Consider the following 24,655-nt stretch of genomic DNA (forward strand, 5'->3'; position numbering starts at 1 on the left):
TTTGGACTAGCCACACACAAAGATACAGAGGACCATTACTATGCCGATATCCAGAGTGAACCACCCACATAGCCCAATACCATCTAAAATCAACAACACACCAAAATGCCGGCCTACCTTACAGCTACGACCACCTGTGACTCTGATCCCTCATGGACTCTATCGAAACAGTGCACGCGACCAACAAACCGTAACCACACAACACTAACACCAACACAAAACAATGCCACACACCCGAGGTATGGAATCTTACCCATACTGTTACAATGCACAAGGCCTCTCACAAATTATCACATGTAAAACAATGGTACGCGCCTCTGGGCAAGGGCAGTGGCCATGGAGTGCTGCTGTTTCCCCTACCACAGCACACCTTCTTTGTTCATCACCTTGTGGCCAATGTTATAAGTGTTGCTTCCTTCTAATGTCAATGACTTTGCTGGATATGCAGGTACGTTTTCAGGTGTGTGTAATCATGTAAGTAGTTAGAAGTATTTCACCAGTTCCATATACATTACACAAGAGATAGGTACACACAACCACTGGCTACCCCTGCCCAGTGGAATTGCCCCCAAATTTAAGTCACTACAGTCCATTCACTCACGACTCACCCATATATTCCGAAGACCATTCATCATGCCATCAATGACCAAACATTCCACTCACATGCACATAAGAGAATAGCAACAGACGCACACAAAAAAACAGTCAGGTTCCATGTAACGTGGCGTATCGCGAGAAAGGGGGATACTGCAATTTACATAACCTGGGCATTTGTCCATAATTATACCAACATCATTGCATCTCCCTTTGCCACACTTACCTCCTTTTCAGGAAGGTGCAACATGAGACATTTCCTTTTGTTGGCATAAAAGGCAGCAGATTTATTTTTACAACAATGAAAACCAAACATGTGATATAGCTCTCCAGGTGCGGCAACCAGCCGACTGCTCCATGTCCAAACCCTATTTCCAAACCCTATTTCCCTATTTTCCTACCCCTTTCCCAACCAAGACTACTGTAGGCCAAAGCTCCCCCAGCCATTCTTGTCTATTCCCGGCCTGCCCATGGAGGTGATCCTATGCTGGGGGAGTGCCGTTTTGTCGGGGGAAGCCGAGCACTTGCTGATACCTCCAGCGCCCCTTCTGCTAGGCCTCAAGGGAGCGCTGATTGCAAAAAGAGCGAAGACCCTTCCTGCTTTCCCACAGCTCCTTACTAGTCTCTACAGTTTACTGGTCGCCAAAAACACCGCCAAGCTGTGCCTGACCTGGGTGAAGCCTCTGCCCCTGCAAAATTTGGTCATCACGCCATTCAACTTTCTGCTCGATTTTTTCACAGAAGAAAAACTTTCCGCTCTCCTCCATTCCCACCTTGGAATGATCTCGGGCCAAATGATCTCTGTGTCTCTCCATTAGGCAGCCAATTCCTGCAGGGTGCCATTATTTCCCTCATCAATACCCCTCTGCCCAGGCTCGTCAGGTCATTTCCACCTAGATGAATGATCAACACATCAGGCCTGTGATATCTTCTCAATAATTTGTCCATGTCTCCTTGAAGCTGTGCCCATTTCATCCCGGACACCCGTGCCACCAGATCCGATACTCGCCAGCAGTCATCCTTTCCCTGTCTGCTGTCCACCTGGCCATGGTCCTTGTCACAAAAGAAGGACCCACCACCCAAATGGACCGCCTCCTCCTTTGGGCTGCTGTTAGGGAGGAGACGACAACATGGCTTGTTAAAAATTACATATCCAGCCTTATGTACTTCTTGAAACAGCCAGACTTCCATACCCCAATTCTCATAATTGCTTCAAGGGTCATGCCCATCTCTGCTGCTGATGTGGCCGCCCCAATTCTAAAGGAGTAAATTCCAAAAACCCCATCAGTCACTCTCATGTCTCTCAGTGTCATGCCCATCACTGTCTTGAACTGGTACCTGCTCACAGCCGTCCCATCTCTGTGCAAGAATAAAGACGACCCTGCCCCAACGGGATGCCTCACTCAGAGTTAAGCAGCCATCCCGACTACCAGACAAACTATGCTCTCCTTTATGCAGTAGAGCGTGATCACTCTCCTCATGCCCTTTTGGTCGGTGTTGCACCTCCTTAGATGAATGTGCACCTGGTCCTCTGCCAACTCCAAATCCTCAAGCCTCAAAAACCCCGCACCCCAGCCCTCTCTGTTCTCCGGGACCAGCTTGCTGACTCTGAAAGCCCCAATAAAGCCACAGAGAATGCTGCTGCAAATAAGACCCTCCCTCCATTGCCCCTGCAGGAGGTTTTAGGCAGGATTAAACTGTGCAGTTTCACAATATCTATGGTCCGCCTGGGGTCGGGCGTCTTCTCTGTGCGCTTCGTCCAACCTTTCATGGCCATTGTGACGTAATGCTCTTTGGTAGGGTTGGGCAATCCCCCTAGCTTGTGGTAATGCGTAATAGCCACCAAGTGGTAAACTACACAGGACCTTGTTTTCCCTGTCTGCCAACCCCATCCGATAAAGGCGCGCACCACTGCTCCCCCTTCATGTTTTGTCAAATATTGCTCCTTGAAGTTCAGATACCGCTCCCAACACCCTTTGTAACGCCTTCCTGTGCCAGGCACCAGTGCAGTGTCGATTAGTGAGCTTACATCCTCCCAATCATGCCCCACCACTGGCCATTGAATGGGGTCATTCTTTCTGCTCCCCCGAAACCGTTCCCACTACAAACGAGAGAGTCAGCCGCTACATTCTTCACCCCTGGTATGTGTCGTGCTCTTACTTAAGAGTTCAAGTAGAGCAGGCTTGTTGTCAGCTCCCTAAGAAACCTCAATACCCTCAAGTTGCTGGACATCCCCTGATTTATGATTTGCACCACCGCAAGGTTGTCTGACCAAAGAATCACCCTTTTATTAGCCAGTGTCTCTCCCCATAGCCTAAAAGCCACTATGATGGGGAACAATTCCAACAAAGTGATGTCTTTCGTTATGCCCCTTTCGTGCCATGCCTTCGGCCAAGCCTGACCACACTGCTCATTCCCCAGGATTGTCCCAAAAACCTTGAGTACCTGAAGTGTCTGTAAACAGTCTCAATTTTTCGCTACCGGCCCATTCGTCCTGCCAAAGGAGTACCCCATTGAAATTACCCAGAAAACCATCCCACATCTTGAGGTCCTCTTTCACTTCTGACCCCAACCGCACATGCTGGGATGCATGCTGAAGCCCCACGGTCTACAACTCAATGCTCCTAGTGAAAACCCTTCCTGCCGGAATTACATTGCCAGTGAAATTCAAATTCCCAACCAAGGATTGGAGTTCCCTCAATGTGGCCTTACCTTTGCCCCTCAACTCCTTGATGGTCTCCTTAAGATTCTCCACCTTGTCCCTTGGCAGCCTTGATTTCCCTTCTACTGAATCGGTCTTGATTCCCAGGAAAGTCAATCTTGTGAGTGGACCTACTGTCTTCCCCTTGGCCAGCGGAACACCCATCTCCAGCATCAATGACTCGTACTTGCCCATCAGCGATCCGCATTCATCTGTACCTTCCCTACCGATGAACAGGAAGTCATCCAAGTAGTGCATCACTTTGCCAACCCCCATTGTCTGTTTCAGTGCATATTCCAGGAATGTGTTGAACGTTTCAAAGTATGCACAGCATTTGTCATAATAGTAAGAGTCCAAGACCTTGAAACCCAGCAAATGGTAGATCCCCTTGTTGATGGGCAGTAACCGGAAGACAGACTCAATGTCCTCCTTCCCTCATCAGTGCGCCCCTCCCCATAGCCTTCACTAAGTCAAACGCATCATCAAGGGAAGCGTAATTCACTCTACAAGGCTCTTCTGCTATGCCATCATTTACTGACAAACCATAGGGAAAGGATAGGGGTTGAATGAGGCAAAACTGTCCAGCTTCTTTCTTGGGAACCAAACCCAGAGGAGAGACCCACAAGTTCTTAAAAGGAGGGGTGGGGAAAGGACCCGCCACCCTACCCAGCCCAATCACTTTAGCAATTTTTTGTTTCACCACCTCTGGCATTTTCAGTGCTGACTTTAGGTTGTCCGCCTCACTGCCCCTCTTGAGCCCTTGTACGGGATTGTAAAGCCCCACCTGAAACCTTCCCAAAGCAGTTTTGCATCTGTGCTATTGTGGTATGTGTTCAGAAAAGGGATCAGTTTGACAAGGCGTATAGGCGTGGGTAAAGTGGTATCAGTTACCCTTAGCATTGTCTTTTGGTTTTGAGCTACTGCCCTTCTTTACCCCATCACAAGAGTCAGTGCTGTGGTTCCCTGCACATTTACCACATGAATGTTTAAATGTGCAGACTTTGCCAAAGGGGCAATAGCCTTGTTCAAACTTCCAGCATGTTGCTTGTTCCCCCTGCTGGTAAATGGGTCTACTATTCCAAGAGGAGCACCCACGAAAGGATCCCCCCTCTTGTCCCCATAAGACCATTTATCCCTCTTATAATAAGGCTTCTGAGCCTGATAATAAGGCTTCTCCCCCTGCGCTTTTCCTCCGACTTCCTTTGCTGACACCATCTTCTCAATGTAGCCTGTAATATCAACCTCATCCCATGACAAATTTCAACCATGCCTCCCTGCCATAGGTCAAGTATGCAGTATGGATATATTGCTCATAAGCGAATAGTGACCCCGCATCCTAAGGATATTTCTCTATCATGATGGATGCCAGCAATCTGAAAGCCGCTAACAAATTGTCAATGCTCTCTTCTTTCTTAACTCTCTATCCGTCTTCTCCCTTTCTTTCTCTGTCGTAGGTCAAGGCCCACCGGTTCAATATCGAGCAAGCTAAAAATTAAAATGTACAAATTCTCTCCTTGTATGCCATAGGGATATGCCACACCAAAGCATTCCACGCAACCCGCACTGATACAAAAACTGGCATGCCTCTCCCATACTGAGTTCCATTACCTATGACCATGCATAGCCCCTGACTACTGGCTGGCGCTATAGTCACCTGTTGTAACTGGCTGCCAACCCCTAGAGAAACCTCCCTAGGCAAGGAGCCTGGTTGACCCAGGCTGCCAGGATTCCAGACCCCTTCCGGACCACTCAGCCCCCTTGTTAAAACCTCCCCCTGTTGGTGTATTACCTCAATTCCTTCCCAACTGGTGAAATGCATTGACATTCCCACACAACAATTGACCATTAACGGCATTGCCCCATGCTTGCAAGCACTGCATAACGATACCTTTGACTTGCTCCAAGGATGCAGGTCCCTCAGAAGCCTGCGCCACCGTGTTGGCCGCATGCGAGCTGGGTCCACTGCCGCTAATCCTTGGAGCCTCTGCAGGCAAGGCCTCCGGATTGGCAACAAGCCCCTGATTTTTCCCCTTGCCTTTGTCTCCCCCAGCTGCCCTTTTTGCTTTGGCAGCCTGAGTCTGCTGCTTGTTAGCCTTAGCCTTTGCCGTCAAGGTCCTCCTTATTTCGGACACCGGCTCCTTCTCCTCAATGAACTCTGGTTCGTCATTTTCAAATTCCAGTAGCTTTTGCCTAGCTTCCTGCTCCGTGTATGTAGGGATCAACAAAGGAGACTGTGCTCTGCTGCCTGAGGGCCCTGCAACTTCGCATTCGAGCCAATGTCGCCACTCTCTGCAGCCAACCTGCGCCGTGCCTCGCAGCCGCCATCCATGTCATTTGAATAAACTGTGCCAAGTCTCTATCAGGGCAGCTCCATGCTTGTGTGCTAGGCCCCTGTGTGGACCTCTCGTGTGGCCTGTAATGGTTCTTCGTTCTGTAATAGCTTGTTTCGTACGTGTCAACTCACGTGTCTTTGTGGTGGCCTCCCAGGCACATGCACCGCTCTGTATGCAGCTGATGTCTCTTCCCCCACTGAATGCTGCTGAAATGTTATGTGCACCCAGGCTCGTTACCCCTGTAATGAGAAGTGCACCCAGGCTCGTTACCCCTATAATGAGATGTGCACCCAGGCTCATTAACCCTATGATGAGATGTGCACAGATGTGCACCCAGGCTTGTTACCCCTATAATGAGATGTGCACCCAGGCTCGTTATCCCTATAATGAGATGTGCACCCAGGCTCGTTACCCCTATGATGAGATGTGCACCCGGGCTCGTTACCCCTATAATGAGATGTGTACCCAGGCTCGTTACCCCTATAATGAGATGTGCACCCAGGCTCGTTACCCCTATAATGAGATGTGCACCCAGGCTCTTTACCCCTATAATGAGATGTGCACCCAGGCTCGTTACCCCTATGATGAGATGTGCACCCGGGCTCGTTACCCCTATAATGAGATGTGTACCCAGGCTCGTTACCCCTATAATGAGATGTGCACCCAGGCTCGTTACCCCTATAATGAGATGTGCACCCAGGCTCTTTACCCCTATAATGAGATGTGCACCCAGGCTCGTTACCCCTATAATGAGATGTGCACCCAGGCTCGTTACCCCTATAATGAGTTGTGCACCCAGGCTCGTTACCCTTATAATGAGATGTGCACCCAGGCTCGTTACCCCTATGATGAGATGTGCACAGATGTGCACCCAGGCTCGTTACCCCTGCAATGAGATGTGCACCCAGGCTCATTATCCCTATAATGAGATGTGCACCCAGGCTCGTTACCCCTATAATGAGATGTGCACCCAGGCTCGTTACCCCTATGATGAGATGTGCACAGATGTGCACCCAGGCTCGTTACCCCTATAATGAGATGTGCACCCAGGCTCGTTATCCCTATAATGAGATGTGCACCCAGGCTCGTTACCCCTATAATGAGATGTGCACCCAGGCTCGTTACCCCTATGATGAGATGTGCACAGATGTGCACCCAGGCTCGTTACCCCTATAATGAGATGTGCACCCAGGCTCGTTATCCCTATAATGAGATGTGCACAGATGTGCACCCATGCTTGTTACCCCTATAAAGAGATGTGCACTCAGGCTTGTTACCCCTATGATGAGATGTGTACCCAGGCTCGTTACCCCTATAATGAGATGTGCACCCAGGCTTGTTACCCCTATAATGAGATGTGTACCCAGGCTTGTTACCCCTATAATGAGATGTGCACCCAGGCTCGTTACCCCTATAATGAGATGTGCACCCAGGCTTGTTACCCCTATGATGAGATGTGCACAGATGTGCAGCCATGCTTGTTACCCCTATAATGAGATGTGCACCCAGGCTCGTTACCCCTATAATGAGATGTGTACCCAGGCTCGTTACCCCTATAATGAGATGTGCACCCAGGCTCGTTACCCCTATAATGAGATGTGCACCCAGGCTCGTTACCCCTATAATGAGATGTGCACCCAGGCTCGTTACCCCTATGATGAGATGTGCACAGATGTGCACCCAGGCTCGTTACCCCTATAATGAGTTGTGCACCCAGGCTCGTTACCCCTATAATGAGATGTGCACCCAGGCTCGTTATCCCTATGAGATGTGCACCCAGGCTCGTTACCCCTATAATGAGATGTGCACCCAGGCTCGTTACCCCTATAATGAGATGTGCACCCAGGCTCGTTACCCCTATAATGAGATGTGCACCCAGGCTCGTTATCCCTATAATATGTTGTGCACCCAGGCTCGTTACCCCTATAATGAGATGTGCACCCAGGCTCGTTAGCCCTATAATGAGATGAGGGCGTGCTAATTCTTGCAGTTATAAGGCTTGGACGATTCCCTGCGACAATCACTGCTGCGTCCCGATCAATAATGTGGGCATGTTTAATGTACTTTTTCGTCCATCAAATGCCTCTACACCGGCCCAAAAGCACAGACTTCCGCGGCCCAGGATATATTAAGCCTCCACCCGCTTCCTTGTTCTGGGCACGGCTAGCGTTAGTGTTTTAACACTTATCACGCGCTCTCCCCGATCCTCCTGCCCCTCCTCTAGTCGTCGCAGCACTTGCTCCAGTTGCAGGGGCTGTCTGGGATGCGCGCCGCCAGCCAGCAATCACTGTCGTGTGCAGCGATTCCGTGCTGACTCCTCTAGTATGCGGCGGCCTCAAGGCACATGCACTGCTCCCTTCCACGAAACTCCGGCACCGCTGGTTGCAAATATGCTGCTGCCAGCCTTCTGAGACCCTTATATCCATTGGAACACCCCCCTTTTCTTTTGTTGCCCTTTTCGTGGGCTTTGGCCTCTCGTTAGCGGGCTTCCTGCCCTTTGTGTCCTTTCCACGGCTTGGTGCCTGATTTCCCAGGCTTTTGCCCAACTACTCCTCAACCCTACCCCTCTTTGCGATTCTCTGTGTTCTGTGTCTTAAGTCGGTCTAAAACGCAACAACAGCATCCATGGTGGAAACGCAGTTCATCACTACAAATGTAAATGAGCTTTCAGGAACATTAATTTGTAAAGGAGCATGTTCAATTACTGTAAACAAACTGTATTGTCACTGAAAATGCCTGCATGCCTTTTCTCCTTCATTGTAAATACAAACGACAACGTACATGAATTCTTACTTATGTTTTTCATGAGCTAAAATATCAATCATTCGGTTGGGTGGCATTTTCTGCACCATTTGCACCAGCGTAATACGGCGTACGTCTATATAGTAGGAAACCCAAACCATACATGTTGTACAGATGCAAAGTGGCATTTAGCTCACATGTGTCATTTCTACCTAAATGAATGACTTAATTTCACACTAATCAAACGATTGGTAGAGAGGTGCTGTTCCTAAGACTCATAGAGTCAAGTCAGGGATGGAACTCTTCACAGATTGGATGCCAGAGCATATTATATGATATGATATGATATTTTATTTCTGTAGCGCTCGTACACAAGTGTTTCAGAGCTCGACAAGAGGGGAACAAGAGAGAACAAAACAACGATCTTACTAGGCCCCGTTACACCGAGAACGCGCATGGAAAGTGCATGGAAGGGGGAGAGTGGAAAGTATGCAGCAGAGGAGAACAGATAAATAAAAATAAATAATAGAGGCAATAAACAGTGGTAGTGCAGCCAGCAAGTGCCAAGTGCTGTGTTTACGGCAGCAGACTGGGTAAGCCTGATAAGTGCAGCAAAGAAGAAAATGGGGGACTGTATGGGTACAGATACAGTCCCCAGTGCAAGGGGTGCCCAGGAGGCAGTGCAGGGTGAGCATGTACTTGGGCCCAGGGGACAGAGGGTGGCCAGGTGCATGGTGCCAAGAGAGAGCAGATCTGCAGGGGAGAGGGGGAGCGAAGGCAGAAACAAAGACAAAGTTCTTGAGGTGCTTCCGGAACCGGAGAGGGTTCTCCTCAAGTTTTAGAGTAGCAGGGAGGCTGTTTCAGAGGTAGGTGCCAGCCGAAGACAGAGATCTACCCCCAGCTTGTTTCTTTGAAAAACGACTGACCCTGAGGGAGTTAGAGGTAGAGGAGCGAAGAGCTCGACAGGGGAGCTATTTGTGGATGGATAGCTGAAGGTATTTTGGACCCAGGCCCCAGAAAGCCTTGTGCACAATGCAGAGGGTTTTGAATGTAATCCTTGCATCCACTGAGAGCCAATGGAGAGATTTCAGAGCTGAGGGGATACGATCCCAGGGCTTGAGGCCAAGGACAAGTCTTGCAGTCCTGTTCTGGATTAGTTGCAGATGGCGGGGGGTAGAGGTAGGTAGATTTAGAAAAAGGCTTTTACAGTAGTCCAACCTAGAGAGAACCAGAGCTTGGGAGACTGTGAGCTTCTGGGGGAAGGAGAGGAAAGGCAGAGTACTTCTGAGGAGGTGCAGTAGGAAGTTTGACTTTTTAGAGACCTCAGAGATGTGGGCGGAGAAGGAAGGTGTGGAGTCAAACATTACCCCGAGGTTCTTAGCCTCACAGGTGGGGTTTCGGAGCAGTGTCAAGGGAGGCCGGCAACAGAGTGAGGGGAAAGGATGGTGAAGGTGTGCCGATGAGGAGCATCTCCGTCTTGCTGGCATTCAGACAAAGATCATTGCCGGCACACCAATCTTGAATGGCAGTTAGGCAATCAAAGATGAGAGAGTGACAGCAGGTGGCCGAGGACAGCCTGAAAATGAGTTGAATGTTGTCAGCATAGCACTGGAAATTAGAGCAGAAATTGGCAATGCAGTGGGCGAGAGTTGCCAGGTATTGGTTGAAAAGCCAGGGCGAGAGGTTAGACCCCTGGGGAACACCACAGGTAGAGAGGAAGATAGATGATAGGAAGGACCCAAGTTGGACCTGGGAGGGCCGATTAGAGTGAAAAGAGGCCAGCCAGGCCAGAGCCTGATCAGTGATGCCCAGGTTATCACGGAGACGGTTGAGCAGGATGGTATGGTTGACCGTGTGAAAGGCAGAAGAGAGATCGAGTAGGATGAGGACAGAGGGAGTGTTCGAGTCACGGTTGGAGAGCAGATCTTCACGGATGTTCAGGAGATCAGTTTCTGAAGCCAGACTAGTGGTCATGGAGACGCCAACAGAATTGGAAGGAAGGTTTAGCTGAGAGATGGCCAGCCTTTCCAGGAGTTTGGCCAGAAAAGGAGTAATGGAAATTGGGAGATAATTAGTAAGACAAGAAGGATCAGCTGTGGGTTTCTTGAGAAGAGGATGCACAAGGGAGTGCTTCAGAGTGGAGGGGAAGGATCCTGAGGCAATGGTGTGGTTGCAAAAATCGTGGGAGCAAGGGTGTCAATGTGGTCCTTGATGGTTTTAGAGGAACAGGGATGGACCTGTTTAGACAAGTCTTTCATAGATCGGACTTGTCTAGCAACCTCATCAGGGGAGAAAAGAGGAAAGGACGAGATGGAGGTTGGGAGAAGGTTAAAGGAGGGTCATCAAGCACAGACTGAGAGGGAATAGGAGTGGTGGGGAGGAGAGAGTGGTCAGGATGTCCTGGGTTTTTGGGATAAAGTGAGAGACAAGGACATTGCAGAGAGCCTGGGAGGCAAGAGGAGGGGTAGAGACTGCAGCAGGGTTGGCAAGCTCCTTGCAGATTTTAAAGAGTTCAACCGAGTTGTTAGATGCCGCAGGCACAGGCTTGAATGTGGACTCTCTTCTTGGTGCTGACAGAGAGTCGGTAGTGCCTTTGGAGCAGGTGACAGGCCAGTTCATCAGAGGATGACCAAGAAGCCCGCCATTTCCTCTCAGCCGCCCTAGAAGTGTAGCTAGGTCGGAGTCATACCAGGAATTGCACTTGGCTTTGCACTTCAAGCGAATCCTCATGACAGGGGCAAGAGCATCAAGAGTATCAGAAATAGAAGAGTAGAGAAGGGATAGGGCTGTGTCCGGGTGTGAGTCAGCCAGAGGAGGAGGAGGAGGAGAGAAGGTGGCAGCGAAAGCCTCAACTGACATGTCCGAGAAGGTAGGTGGCAGTGTTGTGGTGGGCTTGGCTTGGGGGGAAGAGAGTCAGAGATGAGAGGGGACAAGGCAGTGATCACTCTAGGAGAGAGGAGTGGTCAGAAGGATAGAGCGGGGGAGGCCAGAGGAGATCAAGACATCAAGTGTGTGTCCTGCAGAGTGCTTCGGGCCAGAGGGGAGGATAGAGAGGGAGAGGGAATCACAGAAGTCGCGAAAGAGCAAAGATGCGGGACAGGGAGAATCGAAGTGGATGTTGAGGTCACCAAGGAGTAGGAGTTGAGTGGTTGAGGCAAGGAGGCAGGAGGAGAGGGCAGCCTATTTAGAGAGAAAAGAGGTGATTTGACCAGGGGGCCGGTAGAGAGTAGCGACAGCAAGAGAGTGGCTAGGAGAGAATGAGAGCATGCAGACAAGGCATTCGAAAGAGGAGTAAATCTGAGTGGGAATGATAGTGGCAGGAAAACACTCAGGAAAGATCAGGGCGACGCCCCCTCCAGGCCAAGTGGATCTGGGAGCAGAGAGGACCTTGTAGCCATCAGGGAGGATAATGTCAAAGCTCGTGACAGAGCTGGCTGTGAACCATGTCTCTGTAAGACCAAGGACATCAAGGTCCAGTTCTTCAAGGAGGTGGCAGATGTCAGAGGAGTGTTTGACAGCAGAGCGAGAGTTGAGGGTGGCAAGATGAAGAAGGTTGCCTACCTTAAAGACCTTCCGGGGAGGGGTAAAAATCAGAGGTACGCCCTAAGGAGTTGTGGAGGTAGCCTGAAGAGGGGCAGAGGAGGTGGGGAGAGTGGGCAAGGTAGCCAAAGAATGAGAGGAGGGGATAGCCGGAGATGAAAGGAAGTTGATGAGGCGAGGGAACTGTCTATCGAAGAGAAGGAGATTGGCCTGAGGACCTTGGACGATGACAGTGCCATTTAGGTAGACATTAAGGATGACTCTGGAGGAGTTGAAAGAAGCCATGAGGACTTCCCAGTGAGTGCCACCGTTAATGCGAGATGAGAAAACAGGACAGGGCACAGAGATCATATGGGGGGGTCTATAGATCAGGCGAAAGAACAACAAAGAGGATGTCGGTGAGGGTCTGTCTAGGGTAGGATCAAGATGCTACAGTGATAGGATTGCAAATGGTGTAGCACTTTCATAAACATACTTATTACAATGTGTGGCATACATACACTTTGGGTATCACATGGCGTGGCAGGCTGAAACACGGTCGTTTGGAGGGATGCACAGACACGAATCTTAGCAAGTATCCTGCCCTGGCATAGTTAGTGTTGCGTAGTAATACGCTGTTGGGCGCATGCGTGAGCCAGAACGAGGCTCATGCATGCGCAGTGTTAATAAACACAGCCTGTGCGGCAGTTCGCGCCGGGGACCCAAACCATCCACATGTCTCCGGCGTAGCTCCTTGTACGTATGCGGAGCGAGTGTGTGTGTGACTGCGTGGGGCTCCCAATGCCCCCACGACACTCAACACTGGCGACGAGGACGGCGCGGGAGCCATCCTCCGCTCCGGCAACGTTCTAGCAGAAGAATGTTGACTCGCGTCCACACAAGTCCACGCGTATGGCCGGCAGCCATCTTGGTCAACACGTGAAAGGCAGTGGTAGCGGCCCGTGAGGGTGCTTGTGCGCCACTTGCACTTTTGCTTTGCCCAGCAGCAATTTTTGGAAATTCCACAGCCCTTACATTTACAGGGCTGTGGCACAGGTGACCAGGAGGAGAAAAGGGTGCAGGAAGAGCACCACATCGCAAGGGGACTCAGCACACCAGCCCTGCAGCCACAGAAGTTGTCCAGCAAGTACAGGAGAGTGCTATCCACCAAGATGGGGGAAGAAGATGACCTAGATGGTGCAATTTCCCCCATCCCACGCAGGATGAACAGCACGCTAAGTCCCATGCCTGAATTTGATACCACAGGCCCTCCATCTAAGCTGGGTCCAAAATGGCTCCTGTGGGTGAAACGGCTAGAAATGTTTTTCATGGCCGCGGGGGTCACGGAAGATGCAGAGAAGATCGCCATCATGGTATACTCGGCAGGGGTGGAGGTACACAAGATCTATGACTTGCTGACCATCCCTGTGGCCACCTACGTTGTAGTGAAACAAGCACTCAGGGATTACTTCTTCCCCATGGCAAACGTAGACTTTGACAGGTTTGTCATGTGCGCGGAAAAGCAGCGAGAAGATGAATCATTGGACAAGTTCTGTGCGCGACTCCGACACCTAGCAAGCTCCTGTAGATGGGGTAACGAAGAAGAGATGGTTTGTAACCAGTTGCTGCAATGGTGCAGCTCCGGAAAACTGCGGAGGCAGGTTTTGAGAGAACCTGTGCTAACCCTACAACAAATCCTAGACATGGGGAGAGCGTATGAACTAGCTGATGCCAGGGGGGCAAAGATGGACGCAGCTACTCATGCAAAGAAGGAGGAAGAAGCTTTTGCAGTCGGTCGCTATGCACCAGGGAAGGCAAGATGGGCGCCAAGAGGTGGAGACCCACCCACAGGTTACAGCACTACCCCAGCAATGCTCCATCATGCCAATACTGCAGATATGACCTGCCACATGTAGGCGAGTGCCCCGCCAAATCAAGAACCTGCGGCAGATGTGGCACTCCGGGACACTATTCGAGTGTGTGCAGGGCAACGACACCAGCCGCATCGTCAAGAGGTCCGGAGAGAGTTGGCCGAGGCACCTCTAGGAGGATACGGGGTGTGTCGTCCATTGAACAGGGCATGCAAGATTTGAACATCGCAGAAGAAGAGGAAGAGGAGGACGAAATCTTCTTCATCTCCAGTATCGCCAAAGGCCCAGGGAAACGGCCCCAGCCCACGTGCACAGTGAACATTGGGGAAATACCCACGCCGGTTCTGATAGACACTGGAGCGTCCGTCTGTGTGCTAGCGACTGAACATTACAATGCGTTGCCTGGTCCAACAGGGTTGGCAGAATCCACGGCACGCATATATGCTTTTGGTGGACACACTCCTCTCCCCATCCAGGGGGTATTCGTAGCACCAGTGACTCATGGACAGACCAGAATCAAAGCAAGATTCTTCGTCACAAGTGTGAGCCCACACTCACTCCTAAGTTGTGCCGCCGCTGAAGCGCTAAACATTGTCCACTTGTCCGCAACGGTTCGAGACAATCTTCAATGGCATCGGAAAACTGAAAGCTGATCCAATACGCCTCCACATAGACGGGTCGGTGAGACCAACAGCTCTCAAACACTGCCATATCCCATTCCATCTGAGAGCACCGGTGGAGAAAGAGTTGCAGTCCCTGATTGACCGAGACATCATCGAAAGGGTGGAAGGCTCCACCCCTTGGGTCTCCCCAATTGTAGTGGCCCCGAAGCCTAAACAGCCAGGCGCGGTGCGCATCTGCGTGGACATGAGGCTACCCAATGTAGCCATCAAGAGGGAACGCCACATCACGCCCACCTTACATGATATCGTCGGGGAACTCCAGGGAGTGAAAGTATTCTCAAAACTGGACCTACAATCTGGATATCACCAGTTAGAGTTACACCCCGAATCCAGATACATTACGACCTTCTCGACTCATGAGGGGTTATATCAATACAAGCGGCTCAGTTTTGGAGTCTCGCCCGCGGCAGAAGTCTTCCAAAATGCCATCAGGGGAGCTCTGTCAGGACTCAAGGGAGTGATCAACATGTCGGAAGACATCCTGGTCTTTGCCCGATCGGAGGCAGAACATCTGATGAGCCTAGAGAACACCCTGGAAAGGCTGCGCACTCAAGGTCTAACACTACACAAAGAAAAGTGTGAGTTTCTGAAAGACAGGTTGGAGTTCCTTGGTTTTGTTTTCCATGCTGGAGGGATCCCCCCTGATCCAGAGAAAGTGAAGGACATCCGTGAAGCCGCTCCACCGACATCTCCAGAGGAGATTAGAAGCTTCCTGGGGATGGTTAACTATTGCGGTCGCTTCATCCGTGACCTAGCCTCGCTATCAGAGCCCTTAAGAGCGCTCACCAGGAATGACGTCGCATGGAACTGGAGTGGAAAAGAGCAGCGGGCGTCGATGACATTAAGAGCGCCCTATCAGGGCAAGAGACCATGGCTTATTTCAACTCGGACTGGGAGTCTGAAATTGTGGTCGACGTGAGCCCCGTGGGCCTGGGAGCAGTTCTTATGCAGGCGGACAATCAAGGAATCATGAGGTCCATCGCTTATGCCAGCAAAGCCCTGACAGAGACAGAGAGGAGATACTCTCAGATCGAGCGGGAGGCCTTGACCATACTGTGGGGTGCAAACATTTCCGTATTTACATTCTGGGGAAACCGGCTGTCGTGGTGACGAATCACAAGCCCCTAATCCCAATTCTATCAGGGACCTCATCCAAACCACCACCTCGCATTGAACGATGGATGCTCTCGCTAATGGAGTACGCGGTCAAACTACTGTATCGCCCAGGAACACTTAACCCGGCAGACTATCTGTCCCGCCACCCGGGCTCGGGGAGGCTCGGAGACTCCATTGAAGTGGTCGACTGCGTAGAGGCCGTACACCTGGCTGTCGAATCTGCGCTGCCCATTGCCCTGGCCCGCCAGGTAATTGCAGAGGAATCCAACAGGGACGAAACGTTCACCAAAATCAGACAGGCGATAGCGAGTGGGGAGTGGCCACCAGATTGTGATCCCGAGAACATTAGTTGACAAAGTCCTACATCTCACCCATAATGGCCACCAGGGGATGGTCAAGATGAAAGCTCGTCTGAGATTAAAGGTCTGGTTCCCGGAGCTGGAAAGCAGAGTGGAGGAGTTTGTGAGGAACTGCATTCCCTGTCAAGCTGCGAGTCCGGTGGAAAGAGGGCCGCCGATCCAAGCAATGGTAAGGAGCGACCAGCCATGGGGGACGGTACATGCCAATTTTGGGTCCACAGGCCTGGGAATGTACTTTCTGGTGGTGACTGATCAGTGGTCACGATATCCCGAAGATGAGCTGGTGGAGACCACAGCCAGCGAACACACCATCATGGCGTTGGAGAAAATGTTTGCCACGCATGGGTTTCCAAGGGAGTTGTGCTGGGACAACGGTGCCCCGTTCAAAGGGCAGCAGTTTGCAACCTACTGTGAAGAAAGAGGGATAAAACATCGTAAGGTCACACCCCTCTGGCCAAGAGCAAATGGGGAGGTAGAGAGATTCATGCGAACGCTCAACAAGGTGTTCCGCATATCAATGAATGGAGGGGAAGATCTAAGACGTAACCTGTTCGAATTTCTCCGAGAGTACCGCTCGACCCCCCATCAGTCCACTGGGGTCGCCCCGGCGGAGGAGCTCTTCAAACGGGTGCCAAGAGGATTGTTACCAGAAATCGAAGGTCGACATCCGGGAGAGATCAATAACGAGCAGGTGCAAGCGGAGAGAGCCACTCAGAATCAAAGAGAGACCACCAGGAGGAGGCTCCCAGAGAAAGACATTGGCGTGGGTGACACCGTGCTAGTGCGAAACAGAAGGCCGGAAGGAAAGTTGTCACTACCCTATGAGACGCAGCCACTCGGGGTGATGCACGTCAAAGGGTCTATGGTCACCGCCGCCAATGCACGAGGGACTGTCACCAGGAACGTGTCCTTCTTCAAGCGCATCGGAACTGCGAGCTCGGAGGAGACAGTCACACCCGACCCGGAGCAGAATGCCGAGTCAACACTGAGACACGATGAACCGCCCGAGACTCAAGGGACGCCCGATGTTCCTCAGGATGAAGCACGCAGGTACCCGAGCCGGGCGGGGCGCACGCCGCCGCAGAGGTTCCAAGACTTCCTTATGGACCCTGCTTCGTGATCAGTGATACACTAACAGTTTAAGTTGTATTTGAGCACTGTTAATTCTATGTTTGTTCATGTTTTCTGTTTCGGGGGGAAAAGGAGGGATGTTGCGTAGTAATACGCTGTTGGGCGCATGCGTGAGCCAGAACGAGGCTCACGCATGCGCAGTGTTAATAAAAACGGCCCGTGCGGCAGTTCGCGCCGCGGACCCAAACCATCCACATGTCTCCGGCGTAGCTCCTTGTACGTATGCGGAGCGAGTGTGTGTGTGACTGCGTGGGCCTCCCAACGCCCCCACGACACTCAACAGTTAGTGATCCTGCACTGTGCGCTCAGCTACAATGAACAGTGCTGGGTTTCCTGCTCTTGGCCCTCTGGAGAGATGGAGGGCAGCCTGTCCATGAGATAGTTCCAATCTGCCAGGCACAGAGTGACGTCAGCTCATCCGGGTAAACAGTGACCTCTTTAAGGTCAGCAGGCTATCCCCTTTTCTGCAAGGTGGGACGAGCATATGACATTTTCTCAGATAAAAGGAGGGATAAGTGTAGTTCAATGGTAGTTTTAAGGGGTGAGGGCTTAAATTAATTTGTAAGAAGAATACCACCAAACCCAGTTTGGTTGCACGTGTAATTATAACCTCCACTTGTAATCCATGCAGTGAAAACGTGGCCTGAAGACCACCATTCGATGTGCTGCTATCAAGAAGCACCGCTACAAATTCATTAGTCATAAAACAGAAATGAAGTACCTTGTGTGGTGATGTTCGCCATGGGTTTCTCTTTTAAGGGGTGTTCGGGAGTTTCTGCCCTGACTCTCAGCCCTGCAGTTTGCCCTGGAGTCGGGTGAAAAGAAAGCCCCATAGTGTGAATCGAGTCCCCAGCTGTCACTGTGTGGGGGCATCAAATCTTCACGTTGTGTTGTTACTGATATGTTCACCCTTCCGAGTTCGCCCTGTGTTGTAATTTAGTTATTTTGTGAGTCGAGTGTTGAGCAGAATGGGTGGGAAAGGATCATGGGACGTGTTATTTTTCAGAAAGTCCTCAAATCTTCCTGGAAGGTAGTAATGTTTGAGTTGTTAGCACTGTGATGTTTGGAGGCCTTTCGAAGCCAAATTCCCACCATTCATAGGCCGTGTGCCACCAGGAAGTCCATCTGTTTTTCATAGTAAGGTGTGAGAGAAGAACCCTCATCTTTGCAATGTCATCATGTCACTCACACTCTGCTATCTCCCTACCTTTCAGACCTCAAAAAACGGCTCGCCAAACTGGTTGTCAACTTTCTCTTCTATTGTCGAACAGATGAGAAGGAGATAAGAACATATTTCTACCCAGCAATTTTCAAAACGTTTGTTAACTGGCTGGATCACATGGCTCAACCGCAGGTCCCTTCATTAATAGCTATTGACGCGTCCAAGGGTGAGGGAGAAGAGTTTGGGGCTACTTCACTGGTTGGGTTAGAGGAGAAATAAATAAATGTTCTATGGAACTGGTACAAAACACACTAGCCGAGGTGGTCTGTTATTACTCCCCCGTAATATGTAATGCAATAGCGCTTACATTTGCATTAGGGCTCCCTCACCAGCTGGAGCCGGTGATCGGCATAACGCTCTCATCCCTCCAGGCGGATGAGCCGGCTCACCAACTACAGATGCAGTGTTAGAACAGTGCAGAATCCACAAACCGGGGGAGGGGGGTTGGGAGGGGGTCATTCAGACCCCAGCTACCTCGCATTGTTCGAGCAGCACATCTACAGCCCTGCGCGGGAGTGGATCTACAGCCCTGCGCGGAGTGCATCTACAGCTCTGCGCAGGAGTGCCTCTGTAGCCCTGCGTGGGACTGCATCTACAGCCCTGCGCGGGAGTGCATCTACAGCCGTGAGTGGGAGTGCATCTACAGCCCTGAGCGGGAGTGCATCTACAGCCCTGCGCGGAGTGCATCTACATCCCTGCGCAGGAGTGCCTCTAGAGCCCTGCGTGGGACTGCATCTACAGGCCTGCGCGGGAGTGCATCTACAGCCCTGCGCAGGAGTGCATCTACAGCCCTGCGCGGAGTGCATCTACAGCCCTGCGCAGGAGTGCCTCTAGAGCCCTGCGTGGGACTGCATCTACAGCCCCACGCGGGACGTGTCAAGCTTTTCTCACAGCGGCCACAGCCTGGGTAAAGTAGGGGATTCTCTCCCAACTCTGCTGATATGTTTCCACTGCCTCTCCTACATCAGCTGAATCGGTGTAGCCTACAGTGCCTCGGGAGAGAGGGATCTCACCTGTGATGGTTCATGGGAGCTGCACAAACATTCACACCGTTTCTTGTTACTCCAGGGTTTAGTCAAAGTCGAGATTTTTTAAGGAGTATTGTATCTGCATGAATTACCACTTTTTATGAAAAGACAGGGAATCAGTTGGCGGCACGGAGCACCATTTTTGGAACAGCTGAGCTAGTTAGACTGCCGGGTTCTGCACATCCCCACAAGCTCGTTTTCCAGCAAACCCCAAAGGTCTTTCCATCTTTGATCCATTCTAACACAGGTGAACTGTGTTTAGAAGTCAGCCATAAAGCCAGAAAGAAGCAGGGTGACCCAGACCTCCTATTTCTCAATATGAAAGAGCTGTTGCAGACTACGAACCCCAATGTCCCTATTAGGTAACTTTCTGTGACTGCAGCCACATCCCTTTACCTCGCTGCACTGTATGTTACGGATCAGTCAAATGTGGGTTCTGGTGGCATTTTGCTCCTTATGTGATTAATTACACAAGGTAAAGTTGGCAAATTGGCAAAGCAACAGTGGTAAATTGGCAAAGCAATGGTGGTAAATTGGACAGGGGGCTCCTGTCACACGCATTCCCCCCTTTTTTAACCTGTCAATGCGTTGTGATGTGGTTATATTTAAGGCGTCTGCAACCTTTGGCTGTCCAGACCTTTTGGACTTCCATCAGCCGCAGGGAGCATATTCAAGGCTGGGGGAATCATAATAGTTGTAGTCCAAACCCTCTGGAGGAGGATATTACCCTGAGGAATTCACACCACTGGAGAAAACTACTACAAAAAAGAAATATTGCCTGCGTTTTTTCCTTTTGCACCCGCCAATGAATGTTACGTGATCCAACCTCATATCTCCGTGCGTGCAATTAAAACGTCACATCACATCTCCGCAAATTCGGCGTAGCAACAGATTCAGCGTGTTTAGAGGCGGACTCTGGACTCTTTGAGGTTTTTTGGCAATCATTACCCACATTCAGTACTTTGGTTACTAGTGCAGTATTCGCTCACCCCAGCAAAGATGATTCAAGCTGCACATTATAGTAGTTGTAATGTTGTTTTTCCTATTATAAATGCAGTCCCAGAATGCAAAGACAAACAGTCCTTCCGAAGTCAGCGACAATTAACCTGTGACATTTGCTTGCGCCCCGGGTTGAAGGTTGGAAGGTTAGGACAGAGAGGTGTTTATGGGAGGGCAAAAGGGGCACTTGCCCAGGGCCCCCACCTTGGAGGGTGCCCCACAGTGCTAGCTGATCTGAAGAAGTGAGATTCTATTGTTCACCAGTCTTAAATAGCACACGTCAGAATATTTTATGGGGTGCTGCTGAGGCTCTAAACCCATTGCCTTTCTGTTTTGGCAATGCATTCTGCCTTGATCAATTCATCATGTATTGCTTCCTGCGTTCACTGTGGGATACATAGTTTGTTTGTTCCTTATGGCACAACTCTGTTCCTTCCTGTGGGAATTATGTTGATAATGTGCAATAGGCAATGGTGAAATGCATATTGATAAATTGAGTGCCACAATGGTTCAGAAGTTAGCTCAGTGTGTGAAGCACCCATTGCAGAGATATGTGTTCATGTGCAAAATTCAAATATCACATTCCAGCAAGGCTGCCTGAGCCTTTCCTATGTCTGAAGTTTATAAACCTGCCTGCATATGTACTTGGTTTTGCAGAACAACATCTGCTATTATCAGCAATGTACCTGTACCAGATAGGGGTTGCTATAAAAACTAACATATCATCCGTATGGTGAAGGTCTAGAAATTGGTTTGTTCAGATGGGGTGTTGTAAAACCTAGGCAATTGCCTCCAACGATGGCATAAACTGTTAGTCCAAGAGGTGAATAAGTATCCAAATTCAAGACTATGGAACGACAGCGTTCATGTTTGTATCCTGAATTTTCCAGCAGATGATACGGTGATCCTGGTCAAATAATTTAATATATTTTACATTACTGTGCTGTCTTCTGTGAGGTTTGGCTTCTTGCATGCTGCTGGTATCTTGTAGCCCATTACTTGATCTTTCTTATTATGTAGGTCATTTGGGTGGAACAGATTGTAGACAGAAGAGAGCGGACCATATGTTGCATGCCTCAGGCAAGCATATTTTAAGGTCTGCTTGTTTGACACAAAAAACGTTTTGCTTTTTGGTAAAAGTCAAAGGTTTTTATGCACGTTTATAAATTAAAATGTCACAAGCCATTGTTTTGAAAGTATTTCAAGCTTTAAAATACAAAAGACAAACCCAGATTAAATTTGTTAAATCACATCGATTGGTATGCTTGTTCTTATATACCTCCCTTGATGATGGAGAGAATGATGCTAGAATAATTTCCATTTTGCAGAACACCCTCCAATAATTTATTTAAAAATGGTCATGTTTGGTAATGTGATTTGTGTACTTTCCAAGTCTGTTTTTTATAAAATGAGATTGTTTTAGTTCATGGTAAGAACTGGAAAAGAAAGTGTTCAAATGCAGAAATTGCAGAGTTAGCACAAATCCCAGCTTCACCCCTTCACCGCTTAACCAATGTGTGATCCTGGGCATCTCATGTAATCTTGTATTGCCTAACCTCTCAATATTGCCAGTCCCTAAACTTTTCAAAATTCGCAGCCCTTCTGAGTGATTTCCTTCTCATGGTATGATCTTCATAAAAACCTTATTTTTATGTATTTAATTGTTTAATTTTATTTATTTAGTGCATTTGGTTATACGCCTAGACCCTGAGGTATCACGGCATAGTTTACTAGAATACTTCCGCTTACTTAGGATTATTTGTTACAAAAGATTACTTACAAGCTTATTGGTTACTTAATGGATGAATGAGAAGACATGCAGGATATTTGGTTACAATAAGGTTACAATATGAATACGTTAATCATATGGCAAAAACATTTGTGGGTGGAGATCGACCAGGTAGTCCAGGCAATTAGAATGTATTAAATAGCCAGGTTTTCAGCTGTTTCTTGAATTGTGGGAGGGAGGGTTTGTTGGATTGGATGATTCATGGTTTCACTATGTTAATAGTGAGCATATTTATATTGCATACGACAGGCATTTGTTCCTTTGATATCTAATGGCAACACTATTTGAAAACCATATCCCACTTCTCATCTCAGTCTGTCTGGATAAAGACACCTTCCTGCTAGCTTCTAATCTGCCCCCACTATCCATGCTATGGTACGTGTAGCGTTCTCCTTCCTCCCAATTGGTGGTCTCTACCCATGCATGAGCACTTTTGCATTCTCTGAGGCAGCTAATGTGAGTTCTCTGTCTATTATGAGTTGCATGTACATTTTACATACAGTCCTGCATTAATACTACATCTACCTTCCTGGATGTAATTAATAAATAGTATCCTGTATGTACCAGAACAGTAACCCCTTTGTAGATTGCTAATGTTGGTCTTCAAATGCTACTTGTTTATCATTCTGATTAGAGCAAGGATAAAGAGGGCAAGTAGACGAAAAGGGAGTAAACGTGCTTATTATGCTTTGAGACCAAATATCAACCTATAGGTTGTGAGCGCGATGGGTGGGGGGCGCGACCAGTATTCTTGATCCCTTAAGTCCTTTGGTTTGGTGGAGGGGGGCCCCAAAAAGTCTGTGCCCAGGGCCCATAAAGTGTTTAAGATGGCCCGGGGTTAGGAACCTCTTTGAGCGCTTTGAAACACTGTCCTGTGTGTAGGCGCTACATAAATACACAATACAATGCAATACCTCAAATACAGTGGCTACCGTTGGCTGCACTCTGTGGCAATATCTTGAAAGTAAATCAGGGTTTTGAAACAGGTTTGTAAGTGGTGTGGAAAGTTCACTCAGGTAGGGCTCACACATTCCAGTGCTCACAAAAGACGACCCTATGCTAGAAACTTTGGGTGGCACAAGAGTCGGGATATTCTCCCCTGATTCAGACCGAAAAGTTGCCCACACTCCGCAAAATGAATCATAGATTCACATTCAGAAGTGCTCCCCCCTTTTAGGTAGTTATGTAATTGTGTAATTGGCCATAATCAGAGGGTGGACGAGGGTGTTCTGCACATTCTGGAGCACAGCCCACATTTCCATGTAGAATGCAAGTTGAAAAGAACACGGAAAAAAGCATTCCCTGCTGCCAATTTGCCACAGTTGCAGGAGGGTGCACATGAACGATAGGGTCTGACCCCTTCGTGCATTTTATAAGTGAGACTGCAGTTATGGGTCCATTTCTACCCTTCAATCCTGGACAGAAATGATTCTTCTATTTCCAACTGTGGGTTCTGAGAGAAAGTCATACATTAATCCCCAACACTAATGCATGCAAGAGGGCTGGCCAGCACATTATTTGTGCTGGTGCACAGCCCCCAAATAATGCACAAGCCACACTTACTTAAAATCAGGCAATTAAGTAAAAGTGCATCCTCTGCACTCTTTCCACTTATGTGATTTTCTTAAAAGTCAGGCCCTATAATATAACAATGCCCAGGCAAATATCAAAGTGGACGAGTTCCACAACATTTCAAGTATATTCCAGGTTTACCGAAAATGCTGCCTGACTACATAACTTCACTTTTCTCATTCGCTGGAATGGAGATACATGGAGGCATAAAGTTGTTAATTCACATATGAAAGGTCTGCTGTTTGTCCCACTCACCTTATTCCAGGCTCCTCTGAGCAGGGACTCCCTCTGGTTCCACGGTGCCAATGTGATGTCCCTTCCTTCCGTGCTCTGTCTGTTCTCGCGTCCAGATAGTGTCTGCTGACTGTCACCTGCTCTGTTCTTTCCACCACACCCTAGTCTTTACCACGCTCTATTTCTCCAATGCTTGTAAAGCCTGTCACATGCATTTGTATGCGGGGACAGAGGGCACACAAGAGAGAGAGTTTGCTTTCTAATTTCTACACCACAAACGTCTGCACATTAGTTCCACTCTTACCGCACGTGCACAGAACCAAATGCAAGCCTTGATTTGGCTTAAGGGATTGAAAGTGAGCTGTCGATTATGAGAAAGCCGATCCTTGAAAACACTTTGGGCCTGGTTCATAGAATCTTGCGCAGTAAAAACGCAAGGGCCGCGCGCTGAGAAGGAGCATGCACCAGCCGTGGTGCAGAGAAATGATTGCGCAGTATGCGTATTCATGGATTTCCCGAGGCATCTGTAACCGTGGCGCAAGGAACATCAAGCTGCACCAGTAACACCCCAAACACGCCCCCACGTGCAGTAAAAAGCTAGTGAAATGCCTAACACGGCACAAGGCCCTGCGCCATCCCTGGACCAGCATACAGCCCCCCTGGCAAATTGCGTGAAAACACTGTGATCCCCAGCCGCACCCCAGAGTAATTGTGCGAAAACTTTGCGCATTCCCCAGCCGCACCCCAGATTAATGGCGCAAA

General features: G+C 49.4%; 1 protein-coding gene across 1 annotated transcript in view; it reads right to left on the reverse strand.

Moving 5' to 3' along the window:
* The window catches only part of LOC138527217 (galactoside alpha-(1,2)-fucosyltransferase 2-like), a 184,019-nt gene extending 159,978 nt beyond the window's left edge, over positions 1 to 24,041 (reverse strand). The window contains exon 1 of the mRNA XM_069638337.1: positions 23,915 to 24,041. The gene's annotated coding sequence lies outside the window, so the exon portion shown is untranslated. The remainder of the gene's footprint in view (positions 1 to 23,914) is intronic.
* Positions 24,042 to 24,655: the final 614 nt, after the last annotated feature.

Source organism: Ambystoma mexicanum, chromosome 1q, assembly GCF_040938575.1.
Source record: "Ambystoma mexicanum isolate Mex_15411 chromosome 1q, UKY_AmexF1_1, whole genome shotgun sequence".
NCBI lineage: Eukaryota > Metazoa > Chordata > Amphibia > Caudata > Ambystomatidae > Ambystoma > Ambystoma mexicanum.